This window comes from Podarcis vaucheri, assembly GCF_965113315.1.
Source record: "Podarcis vaucheri genome assembly, chromosome: 4".
Classification (NCBI taxonomy): domain Eukaryota; kingdom Metazoa; phylum Chordata; class Lepidosauria; order Squamata; family Lacertidae; genus Podarcis; species Podarcis vaucheri.
The window spans coordinates 61126601-61139751 of record NC_138762.1 but is presented as its reverse complement, the minus strand read 5'-3'; the positions used below and the strand labels follow the sequence as shown (position 1 = coordinate 61139751).

General features: G+C 50.1%; 1 protein-coding gene and 1 long non-coding RNA gene across 4 annotated transcripts in view; both read right to left on the bottom strand.

Annotated features, from left to right (window-relative positions):
* Positions 1 to 1008, bottom strand: part of BCOR (BCL6 corepressor) — an 87924-nt gene extending 86916 nt beyond the window's left edge. Inside the window, exon 1 of the mRNA XM_082219935.1 lies at positions 935 to 1008. The gene's annotated coding sequence lies outside the window, so the exon portion shown is untranslated. The remainder of the gene's footprint in view (positions 1 to 934) is intronic.
* Positions 1009 to 1506: 498 nt separating this feature from the next.
* LOC309530831 overlaps positions 1507 to 13151 on the bottom strand; it is a 73445-nt gene continuing 61800 nt past the window's right edge. For 2 of the 3 annotated variants that reach the window (XR_014218923.1, XR_014218924.1), the window contains exons 2-3: positions 4153 to 4631; positions 1507 to 1721 (exon numbers count right to left, since the gene is read on the bottom strand). This is a non-coding gene — a long non-coding RNA (uncharacterized lncRNA). Of the gene's footprint in view, positions 1722 to 4152; positions 4632 to 6239; positions 11320 to 13151 lie in introns of those variants that run through there. The other variant, XR_014218925.1, reaches the window with a different exon arrangement.

Here is a 13151-nt window from a genome sequence, read left to right as displayed (position 1 = left end):
CTTCATTAAGAGTCTTTTCAAACAGGGGGGTGAGAGAGAAGGAGAAGCCCTCCACCTCGTAAACGGCATCCTCATAACCTTGTATGAGGCGGAAGGAGGACGGCGCTGCCTATTCATTCCCCCTCCCCTCACGCGCCTAATATATATATATATCCTCAGGTGTGGAAAACCGAGCTCTTCCTCCTTCCCCCCACGTTCATCTGCCTCTCTTTGCATTTCCCTGAGAACCCCAAATGGGCTGTTTCTTTGTTCCCCTCCCCCTCCCTCCCCTTCCCCCCACCCGCGCGCGTTCCATTGTCGCGCACAGCCTGCCCAAAGTGGAACGTCTTCTTCGCCTTCTCTCTCTCTCTCTCTCCCCGTCTTATCTGGCCACCACTCTTCCCCCGGAGGGAAAATGCCTCTCCAGCCCTCTCTTTTCTTTCCTTTTTTTAGATAACTGTGTGGTGTCCCGCTTTCATCCCAACCTGTATTTAAAGACTCCCTCCAAACGAGCAATTTCCCTTTATCTCTCCTTTCCAGAAGCACGCAAGCCACCGTTCCCCTCCAGTGTACCCCCTGCACCCACGACTCTTCAACATCCTTCATTTTACCACTAGTCGCTGTTTTCATACTCCGACGTGGGCTTTCTTTCTTGCCCCTTTGCCCTCGAGCCTTTCTGGGTGAGGAGAACCATTCAGTTCTCAAGCAGCTTTCCGGAGTGCCCCCAAAACCGATTCCCTCCCCTTGGTGTCTAAACAAGGTACCGCGTGGTTCCCACCTCTGAAACTCCCAAACACGTTTTTTTGTCACGGCGTGTGAATCGCTTGGGAAGGTGGAGCGAGAGGGGTCCCCCCCCCGCTCCTTCCCTGTAATTCTAGTACCGGCTGGAGATTTCTCTGCCGGCCTTTTGATCTCTCGCTCGCCGGGATGGTCGTTATCTTGCGTATCTACTTACTTTGGTAGCGCTGACTCGGCAGGTCAGCTAGTAAATGTCGGGTTCAGGACGCCCATCTTGACTGATCCTCGCTTGTTCGGTTCTCCCTCGCACAGCGCGTGATTCTTTATGGCTTTCCTAGCGATTGCTGGAATTAACAGCAAGGCGCCGGCTACAAGATTTAACCCTATAGACTTCGGGAAGTGGTGGTGTGTGTTGGGGGCGCGCGCGCTTGCGCGCGCCCCCGCTCATTCAGGGACACTTCTTTAACCAGGATGGTGTGTGCAGCATGGGGGGGGGGGAATCACTGGCTCCCACTGCAGTCCTCCTCTCTGCACGTTTACTTTGTAGTAAGCCTCACTGTACACAGTGGAACTTGCTTCTGAGGAAACGTGCCACAGGATTGCGCTGTAGAGGTATCGGGTCCCTACTCGCGAGAGAGCAGCTTCCACTGGTAATCCGACAGGGCTGCAACCCTAAACATGCTTGTCAGGAAAGTTTGGGGTCCGGGATTTATCTGATACGGATTAGACGTGTCTAGGTTTTTAGCTATAAGAGAAGGGCGTGGGTGAGGGGAGCACAAACCAGCCGGGTGGAATTGAATGGAATTTTATTGTCACTGACTACAGAGGTGATTATACCAAGCCCTCGCTCTTAATTTTCGCTCCAGCGTCCTTAAAACACTCTTATGTTGCCTGCATAAGCTGTTTATACCTAGGTAAGTATGCTAGGAGCTGCGGCATCCCGAGCGATTAGCTATTTCAACGCCGACGAGCGCTCCAGCCTGTTCATCCCGAAGTCCAGGAATCTGTGGGAAAGAAGGGGAAATGTTTAAACCCGGTCCCTAGCAACATTTGCCTTGATTAAAAAAGTTGCTTACTCAGTATGCAGTTTCCTTCTTTAATTATGCGAATCTCTTACGTTTTAATGGAAAGCAGGAGATTCTTAAAAGTAGAGTCTGCTAGAAGGATTTGGAAACCTAAATCCCAAGTTCTTATCTCATGAATAATCGCTTGATTGTTTTGATACCTATTTCTAGCCAGAAAGCTAATATTCTGTTGGATTTTATTTTTAGCTTGCATCTATACAAGAGGGAGGGAGGGGTGGAAAGCCTCCTCTTCGCTTTCAAAGCAGAAGTGAAAGATATCTACCGTTTGTAACCCGAAACGCTGGGCACACAAGCTTTTCAGCTTCTTAAAACCAGCTGATAGAAATGGCAAAAAGGCATCGCTTTCCCAAGCTGGAGGGTAAATACTCTTAAGGGGGAGGGGAGGGGAGAGTAAAGAAACAAGTTGCCAATGAAGTGTGTGCACTGCAAATGCGTCGGGAAGGTTTTCCTCCAGAGGTGCCTGGAAGTGGAGTTTAAAATCCGAAATGGAGGGGGTGGGTTGCATATTGTTCCCAGTTTATGAGCTTTGCATCTGAAAACCATCCTACACGTTTTTTCAATCTCCGGCAACGAGTGCAAGGACACCTGGCCCATTACATTGTAAAGCTATTTTTTATAAAGACGTTTTAGGGCTAGACATTAAAAGTTATTAGACGGAGCACACGTGAGGTACAGACATGCAGCTGGATGGCGGTGGGGGTGGAAGGCCTCTGTTAGATACATATGCATTTCCCTCGTATCCAGAGATAAAAAGGGGAAAACTGGGAGAAGGAAGTCCTTGTCGAAATGTCCTGCTTTTACTTTCACTTCTTTTTCTGGTCAAGCAAGTGTAGATGTATGCTTGCAAAGTGGGTTGATACTGTATTTAAAACGGTTTTAAAATCATATCCGTTTAATTTTCTGAGGAACCTTTGAATATGGTCACGACAGTATGTGCGGCGACTCTAGCCCAAAAAAACCATTCTGAGTCTCTGAGTGTGTATGGTCGAGCCTTCAGAAAAAGAAAGGACAAATTCTTTAAAAATAAAATAAAAAATACAGTGGAAGTCCTGAACCTGCTTGCCGAGCAACACAACTGAGTCGAAGTCCTCGGATTGTAAGACTGGTTTCATTAACGCCATTGTTTAACCAGTTTATGATGGACTGAGCTGCCCAGACGTTCCGCGTCTCAAGGACCCGGAACATTTGCTCGCGCAGGGTCTTTCCAAGCAAGTTCTTAGCGATCACACGGGTTGTTTTTGTTTTCAGATTTTATTTTATGCTCCTTGAGTGCCTGTCTTCCCCACCCCCACCCGGTGAGGATTCCCAGAGGTTGCAAACGCAACGCCTCCCGAGGCATTGTGTGTGTGTGAGGGGGGGGGTCGTCTCGGTCGCTAAGTCTACCCCCCGCCCCGCGTTCGCCCCGCCTGTGTTTTGCTAAGCAGAATCGCCGAGGGAGCCTTCGCCGAAGGAACTGAGGCCGCAAATCGCCAGGCCTCTTTCCCTCCCTCCCTCCCTTCCTCCCTCGCCTCCTCGGAGAGCTGACCCTCGGGTCAGGCCGTTGTGCGTTGCGCTGGGGTGGGGGGAGAGAAGAGGAGCACTGGAGAGCGAGCGGAGTCAGCGAGCCGTAGACGCTGGCGCTCCTCGGGACCGAAAGCATCGGAGAGGGAAATCCACGCCAAAAAAACAGCCGCTGCGGGCACGCCGAGCGCTTAAAGACCTCCTGAAGGCAGCGCTGCTGTGGAGGACGGGCCAGAAGCGCCTCTCTGCGGAGCTGGGAGGCGAGGGGAACCGCGTAGCTGCAGCCTTTCGCCTCGCTCTGGCTGTTTGGCGCGACAATGGATTCACACGGCACCGGCCCTTCTTTTCTGAACTCCACGTGGCTCCCCGCTGGCCCCTTTTCCAGGCAGCGCTGCATCCCGAAGCAGCAGGCCGGTCTCTTGGCAAGGCACGTAATCAATCACCGGAGCCGCGCCGCGCTGGAGGCCCCGGGCCTGATCAACCTCGGCCCGTGACTCAGTCCTTTTCTCCTTCCTAAGGGTGTCGCCAGGATTAAATTCATTAGCGGTCTGCTCGGCTACGGCGGCGCACAGCGCCGAGGAAAAAGCCTATAAATAACCCGGCGCTCTCCCGAGCTCTGAATGGCCCTGCTTGAGTGTGCGTTAAATCAAGCCGTTGCCGCCGCTTCCTGGGAGCCTGCTTTAATGGGAGTGTAGAAATCTGAATAACAAAACAAGGCCACCTTGGCTTGGCCTGAGACAGAGGCTCTGACCACTCTTGCACGCCTGATTTCACCATCAGGAAAACAAAAGACATTGAAATTAAGATTTTTTTCCCTCCCCCCACTTAAAACACACACACACACACACACCTGGCGCCGCAGCAGAGGGGGGCCGGGGCTGGAAGTCCGTGCTGTTTTTCTGGGCCAATGGGTGGCGGAGCAATGCGTGGCTTTCTGCTGGCCCCAAAGTGATCGAAATGTGTGCTCGCAGGCGAAAAACCTCTCCGGCTGCCGCTGCCAAGTTTCTAACAGGGATTGTGTTCCGTCCTGGAAAGTCACACACTTGGGCTGCAATCCTAAACAAACGGACTGGGGAGCAAGTTCCACTGAAATCAATGGGGCTTACTTCTGCGTAAACATAAGTAGGCGTGGAGGGACGACCATGTTTTCAACTCTCAGTGGTTGCAGTTCGAGTGGAAACGTCGGCCGGCGTTGGCCCTGGCGTACACAGAGCGCCGGTGCGCGCTCGGCAGACAGGAAAGAACATGTTTCAGATTTTGTGAGGCATGTGACACAGATGCAGCGCACCGGCAACTGAGAGAGAAGCCACAAGGCCTCGACTTCTAACCCTGAAACGTTAAAAAAAGAAGCAGCTATGAAAGGCAGACGAGTCACAGATAAAGTTCTGCCTCCTCTAGCTTAGTATGCATGTAAAACTCTCTCAACCCTAAAAGTATACCTATACAATTGCCAGTATTCTTTTTAGTCTTCTTCTTTTATGAGGCCTAAAAAAGAGCCAGATCCATTCATTCAAGCTAACGTCTTCTCTCTGGTTCAGCACCACAACCAGATAGACTGGAGCGAACCAAGGCTCCAACCTTGGATAGCTGAGGAACAACTGTTGTTCCACCTAAGCCAGCGCGTTACAGATCTACGGGTCTGTTGCTTGCTTTTTGCGCCTGTGGTGGACGGATCCTGTTCCGCAGGTTGTTGTGAGGCTGTCCCACAATCCACTCGTGCTTCCTAGGGAGAAAGCAGCCATTCTGTCTGCAGGAGACAGAAGCAACCTCATAATGGGTAAAAGTGTCAATGAACAAAGGGTTCCGGAGTGTGTGGGAGGGGAGTATTCCTGTCTCACCTACATTTTCCAGTCTCCCCCAGGCCTACTTCTCACAAACAGCAGATTGTGTCGCTGGCAATCATTTGTCTTGATTTCAGACAGTACCTGAGGGCTCGTTTGATGGAATGCTTCGAGACACCATCACCCTGCTAATAATAATTTTTTTAAAGCCCACCTATTTCTATACCATGTATTTAAAGTACATAGCTTCCCCCACATAGTCTTGGGAACTGTAGTTTACCCCGACAGACTGCAGTTCCCAGGAATCTCTGTGGATAATCATGCACTTTAAATGTGCTTTAAATGTATTGTGTACAGAGCCGCTGCAGGGTAGCACTTAAGGAGAAGGCTACACAGAACCGCTCTCCCTGACATCTGGTTGCGCTGTATCGGATTGTTTTTATTTTCAAGGAGAGGGCATTCAGTCAAGCTGGGTACCAGACCTGCAGTGCTTGGTAGGGCAATTCAGGTGTCGGTTTAGCACCTCATCTGCCATTTGTAAGAAAATGTCTTAAAGCATATTATCAATTGGGTATTTTTGTTGTTGAAATCGGAATATAGGGGTTTCTATGGACATGGCCATAAACCTGCATTGGAAACAGTGGAGTGAAACCGCCCCTTTAGCCCTATTGGAGACAGAAATTGGTCGTGCCAGGAGGCCAAAGCAAAGGAAAGAGCCATTTCCAAACAGCTCACCCTCATCCTTCCCTCCGATAAGGTGGCTCTCCCACAAAGATACAGTATCGGATGCTTCGAGGCATATATTTTATTGAAAGAGCAGGGCCTTTCAACTACACGGGATTTTTCTTCAGGCAGATCTACCTGAGGAAGATTTCCTTGCATTGCAGAAACTGGTTCTCCGCCTCAGGCAGTGCAGCCCATCCTGCCCGGTGTGCCAGAAGAACTATCGGGGATCTTAGGTTTCCTACTCTTGAGGTAGCGACACAGGAAACACTTTTGTTAACTGGGAAGGCTTTAGATGGCCGTCCTGTAGGAAGGAGGCTCGATTTAAGCCCGCTTTTGAAACACCAACAGCAGCACCACCATAACAACAACAGCAACAACAGCACACCGTTGATCGAGGGCTGAACGGCAGCCACTTGTGGCTGTTTACTACCTCGGCCATTTTGATTGTCTTGCATGCTGGGGCTGGAAATCCTGGGAGTGTTTCCAAGGGGACTCGCCAAGAGCAGCTCTTCCCAGCAGAGCGCACACCTCGGCCTCCGCCTGTCTGTCACTTCTGGGGTGCAGCCGGGAAAGGGAAGGCAGTGACATGCCTTGCAGGGGGGCGAGTGTAGGACAAGCCTCGCGCTGCTCTGACAGCCAATCACGGAGTGCTGGTGACAGTCTGTGAAAGGGCTACTGTCTTCAACCCTGTCCAGTTCTCCTCGCAGTCAGATGCAGCTGCGACGCAGGGCCCTGCTGTGCCGTGGGGTGGGGTGGGGTGGAGTGGAGGAGGCAGAGAAGATAAACAAGGAGAGCGCAAAAGGATCACCTCCTCACACATCTCGACCTTTGCCTCTCAGCAAAAGGCTCAGTTCCTGCAGAAACAAACAACAAAAACATCTCCCCCCCTTAAAACAAAAGCAAGAGGCCAAGATGCTGAACATGTAGGATGGCTGATCTGTGCCCCCCAGCTATTACTACTGGACTTCACCAGTTCCAACCAGCACAGCCAATAGTCAGGGATGATGGAAGCTATAGTGCAAAACACGTGAAACGTCATAGGTCCCACAACCACCACTGTCACTGTGAGAACAGGATAGTTGACTAGATTAGCTTTCCTTGGGTTCATAAGTATTAAGTAGAAGTCCTGTTAAGCTGGATGGGTCCTGCTCTCAGGGAAGTGTGTATGGCAGGGCTGAGGAACCTCCTCTTCCACTTGTTGTTGGACTACAGCTTCCATCCTCCCTGACCACTGGCCATGCTGGCTAGGTTTGATGGGAGCTGGGAGTGTCACTAGATCTGGAGGATGGGAAGTTCTTCAGCCCTAATGAGTAGGACTGCAGCCTTTATCTCCACATCAAGTAACCTCTGACTCACAACGTCCAGCTGAAATCACTTTCGGCTTCCCCTCCAGCGTTAGACTGCCGAACCATCCTAACAGTCATTACTTGGAAGCAACTCCTACTCAGACCAGCCCAATCAATTCTGTGCATGTTGAGTTGGAAAATAAGCCCTGGGGAGTTCCATGAGATTTACATCTCAGTCCGTAGAGCAGAAGACTCTTAATCTCAGGGTCATGGGTTAAGCTCCATGTTGGGCAAAAGATTCCTGCATTGCAGGGGGCTGGACCAGATGAGTCTGTGGTCCCTTCCAACTCTACGATTCTATACATATCCCTCAACTTGTGCACAGACAGGGCTCCTTCGAGAAATATATTTCCACATGTGCAAGGCAGCCCATGATCCATTAGCTTGCTTTATTTATTTATTTATTTGGTTGGTTGGTTTTTACAATGCTTCCAACTTCAAAGTGATTACTTTCTAAATGCCTTATTGTGTGAACTTTATGAAGCGGGGCTATGGAAAGTATAGGAAATTTATTTGAATCACATATTTAGTATCTGAACCTTCACTGACATGCGAGGGATCTCAAGGAAGTAGGAGCATTTGCCAGCACAATGGACGGGACTAATTTTGAACTAGTGGTCACTTTTACCCTGCTCTCAATGTCTGCTGCAGCCCTTCACCACAATAACTTATGGGGTGACCCTGAACCTGTGCCAAGTGTATTTTTAGCATTATCCAAGAGTGACCGAAGTTAGCACTACTTTAAGCACAGGCTGGAGTACAAAAACCTTCAATCATAAATACCCATAGAAATTGGGAAGAGGCTACAGCCAAACTCATAAATGTGCAGTCGGCTGGGAGGGGGGGTGGAGAGAGAGAGACATCCCTCGCCCCCTCAAGACCAGAGCCTAGTTCTCACTGTGATGGTAAAATGTCTTTCTGGGCTGTGCCACTTCACTCTGGAAAATACAAAATGCTCCGCCATGGAAGCGTATCTGTGCACCTAGAAAACTAGCACGCTACGTAGAAACATAGGCTAGAATCCTTCTCTATGGCATGCTAGTCTTCTGGGTGCAGGATTTGTGTGCATGCGTGTGTGTTCTGTGAAGGAGCATTCGACCGCTATCTGCTTTCTGAGGTGACACAGCCAGGCACAGGTTTATCACCTCACTGTGAAAATTAGGCCCGGAAACCAGCCATCGTGATCCCTCTACCAAATTGCGTTCTCAACTCCCGGGAAAGGGAAATGCTGTTAGTTTCCAGAGAGGGTTTCTTTCTGCCGACACTGGCTTTTGTTTTAATTATTGGATGCAGGCGATGAATCATTCTCTGCCACCTTCTGATTGAAAAGGAGGGGAGGAGGAAGCCATTTCTTTTCCTGGGCTGCCCTTGCGTGCAGCTGGTTCTCTGGAGCCACCATGGTGGTTGTATCTGGGCTCCTTTTTATTGAGAACTAAAGGTGGCGGCAGCAGCAGCCACAGCCGCAGCAGCAAGCAGGCCGGAACACCAGAGAGAGAGAGAGAGAGAGAGAGAGAGAGAGAGAGCGCAGTGCTGAACAGTCCTTGTGGCCAAGCTGGATTTTCCGTTCATGCTGAGGAGCTCACGCAGCAACAGCAAATTTTCTGGCCTGCCTGAGCACGAAGGAAATGACAATGCGGATTGTTAGAGCGGGGCCGGAGAAATTGTGTGAAGTGGATAAAGCCTTCATTTCTTTAAAAAAACAAAAAAAGTGTTTTAAATAGTGTGCTAGTTAAAATAAAACCACTGATTATTTTGAAGGCTTCTAACAAAGACACTTCCTGGCTTCTTTGTGTGTGTTTTTAAGTTAGAGAGGCAACACCAGTGTAATAGCCTATTAGCAAAATGTCCTTGGGAACTTTCTAAAGTAAGGAATGTGTCATGTGTGAATGCCATTATTTCTAGATTCAAAACATGGACATTCTTTTCAGAACCTTACAGGTCTAGGGATGCAGATGAAACAGTTTAGGTAGTCAGTGGCTACAATCTGGCCTACAATGATAGAAGGGACCCTGAGAGTCATCTAGTCCAACTCCCTACAAAGGGAAGGACTTAAAGAAAAATCAACATAGGACTGAAACCAAAATATATTTTGTTTCAGGGAGAAATTTTTTTGCTTCCTTCCCCAGTATAAAAACAGCCCAATACACAGACAGGTTAACAAATTTCCCATGGAAATTCAACAGAGCCACATGGACACAACCTCAGCTGCACCCTTCTTAACTAGGTTGTGAGTTTGGCTATGAATCAAGCACACTGGCTAGCCATGGAAAAACATCTGCTTACAAGCACACTCCTTAAAACCACAAGAAACACGATCTAAAATTTCAAACTCCTTCTGCCTGATTAATCCTGGCCAAGCCAAAACGTACCCATTTCCTCTATTCCAGACCATAACTGGCCACATTAGGGAGTAATGAAATTACAAGGATTTGTTAATCTAGCCTCTGGATCTCTGAAACACAGAGACACAATAGCCAATTTCCAGAACAGCTGTGCAGAAAGTAGGGGAAGGGGCTGGTGGCTTGATCACTTTGTAGAAACTGTGTAGGTAATTCTTTGTCCGCAAGGGTCTTGTGGGAGTGTCAGCATGTGGGGACTGCTTACAGCAGAACTGAGGTCTCAGAAGCCATTATAAAGGAAACACCTTTCCTCAGGCACCTGGGACCTTAGGTAGGCTGAGGCCCAGTAGCTTCTTCCCTCAGGGCCAGCCCAACTCAGGAGGCTTGGCAGGGCAGTCACTGCAGACAGCAGGCTGGGAAAAGCTGGTAGGGGTGGCAGATTCAGCCCCCCAAGGAACGTACTGCTTCCTGCTTCCTGTGCATTGTCACCTACCTTCTCCCCACCCCTTCTCTGGCCTCTTTTTTTTCTTCCTCCCCCACCTTCTTCAGCACACTGGGCTTCTGCAGGCTGCCTCCGGTCACCTCAGGTAGAGGCAGCAGAGGTGGCAGAGGAGGAGGTTAGGGGCACATTTTCTGTAGCAAAACATTGGGCTGGCTGATCCAGCTTTCCCTCTGCTCTCTTCATCTGAACTAGAGTTGTGAGGTAAGGCAAAGGCAGCTTCCTTCCCAGTACCAACAAAGAGCCAGAAGCGCAAATCAGAATTCCTCTGCCATTGTGGTTACCTAAAACCCTCCTCAGAAGGATAAAGGACTAAGGAAGCAGGACCATGAAAAGCCAAGCTTGGAGGTTGTCCGCAGACCTCTTACCAAGCTGAACCTAGATGCAATACCTTGAAGTAAAGCCCATTTGTTTCAAACTCCAGTGATAGTACTCAAATGGGCAACCAGGAAAAAAGCACAGGTATGTGTCACTTGCTTTAAAAAGTGGATGTAAAGGCCACCGTGTTCCACACATTAAAAAATGTAGCCTAAGCAAACTTGCAAGTGAAATGAGGTGGGTGGAAACCAATATTCACATTGACCTCACTGTCATACGTGAGGGTGTCACTGTTGACTGTGGAGTCATAATTCCAATACTTTCCAATGTGAAACCAAAGACACAGATCAAGCATACAGGAAGAGCCATAGCTTAGTTGTAGAGCATATTTTTTCCATGCAGAAGATCCCTGGTTCCATCCATCACTTGATCTCCAGGTAAGACTGGAGGAGACCCTGCTATGAAATTGCCAGTCAGTGTAGGCAGTACTGAGCTAGATAGACCAAAGGTCTGGCTCAGCAGAAGGCAACTTCCTATGTTCCAAATGGTTTCCCGACACCCCCTCAAAAACAATGCTTTTCAAGGGAGGCAGTGAGGTACACCTTAAGTGAATGGAATGAGCCTTCAGACCTCACACAACCACCACTCCAGTTGTTTTTAGCAACACATTTTTACTGCAACTAAACTTCCTCTCAAGGACAGGGCTGTGATAAAAATATTATTTTGAAAGCACTGCCCCATGTGCAAAAATAATAGCAGATTTTATAAATTCCATATAATTAAGCTGATTTCCACAGTATTCCTTAATGTTGAGGTAGCAGGAATCAGGTACAAAGTGCTTACTCCAGATCAGAATCTGGAGGATTACAGTTATAACAATTAATAAAGCAGGCCAGGTAGTCTCTGAAGACATTAAAGTCAATTGAATATTTGTCGTTAGCTCCAATGTGGAGTGAAGGGGCCCTGAAGTGTCAAACTCTGACATTCAGAACCTAAAATCATAACTGTAATTCATGAGACATCCAGCCATGCCTACTCTGTGAAACTAAATGAGGATGAAGTCCGCATCAGTGTACATGAGATCTAAGCCTTAGTGTATAACTCTGGTGTTTCAGAGACCTCTGATGGGCAGGTAGACCAGCGAGGCTTCCTTCCAAGTAAGTGTGATTAGGGATTGCAAGGTAGTATGGACGCACATCGATTCAGCTATCTTCTTTGACCGTGTTCCCGCATCGAGGATTGCAACCCTAAGCGCGCTCCTGAATAAGCCTTCCCCCGCCCCGCCCCCCCCCGGAGTACAGCGGGAATCGACTTCCCTGTAAAGAGGCGTAGGATGGCACCGCATGTGTTAGCCCTGCTGCCTGAGGGCTTTTGCTGCGGCACAGCCAAGCCGCTGGCAGGCGGTGAAAGTAAACCCTATTAAAATGAGCAGGAGTTTGCGAGGAGGCAGCAATTCCAGAGCCTCCCTCTCTAGGCTGCAGCCCTTAAAAACTTCCGAAGTGAAAGTGTGCAGGAGAGAGGGTACTGCAGAGCAACGAGCAAGATTTTGCGCCCGGGCAAAGGGCGTCCGAACAGGCTGGCAGCTTTCGCCTGAGCAGCTCCGCGCCGGAAGAGAGCCGCTCACTCCCCTCCCCCGATCTCCAGGCTCTGGCCTTGAGCTGCACCTTTCTCTCCGAGGTTGGCGAGGGAAATTCCCCGCGGCCCAGACTCGGGCTCCTGGCTGTTCGGCCTTCTCAGAAGCCGCCTGTCGCAGCTCCTTTCTTGGAGCGAGCGGGGTCAGCAACTGCGGGTGACGAGAAAAGAAAACCCTTGTAAACCCCAGCTTGGCGTGCGATTAGTCATCCCCAGAGTTCCCCTAAGTCAAAGAAAACTTGGCAATCCCCCAAAGCCGGAACCGTTAGGAGGGGCTACGCCTCCTGTTTCCCCATCATCACCACCATCACCCCCCCCCCCTGCTAGGAAGGGCACGGTAGGGGCTGGGGAGCTGGGGGGGGCAGTGTGCGTTTCTGCCGCCGCCGCCGCGTGTGTCAAAGCTCCTGCAGTCTTTCAAACGTTCGGCGAAAGGTTTTCATCTTGGCAGCCAGATTAGCAACTAACGAAGTTCGGCGGCTGCAGCCCACACGACTTTAGTTGCCTGCGTTTATCCTTCAATAAAAGCCGATTCCTTTATTAGAAACAGGAGGCGCGTCTCCTACCGCCCCGCTCAAATCCCAACTGGCGAGGCGCAGCCCAACACCTCTCTACCCGCCCTCCTCGCCCCATCGATTCCCCTCTGGCAAAGCCACCTCCCGACGCTGCTTCCACACCGGGGCCGGGCAGCAAGGCACACGGAGCCCCTGCCAGCCTCTCCTCCCTGGTGCGGGGAGTTAGAAACCCACAGCACACCCTCGATCGCGAGGGAGGGGGAGCAGCCAACGTCTCCCTTGAAATCTCCCCTCCGGGGAGGCAGCCCGCCCGAATCTGCAAACTATTAATCCCTTTCTCACCAGGGGCAGCCAAACTACCAGTAGCAAATCCCCCGCTTCCCTGGGGCAAAGGTTTGAAATCCGTCGCTCCCCACCCCCCCCGCAAAAAAACCAAAAACAAAACCCCCACACTCAAATCCTCTTCCCTTCCCCCATTCTCTCCCCATAGGTATAACCAATCTATTCATTTCTAAGACCATACAGACACACACCGTTCCCTAGCACGGCATCCGACACCTCCATCATCCTAACCAGCCCCCCCCCTCCGGAGCACCTTCGTTCTTCCTTCGAGAAAAGTCGCTTCCTTTATTAGAAACAGAAGGCACGCCTTACCCCCTCCAATTAAAAAAGCCACAAAAAACACCAAACCTCGGG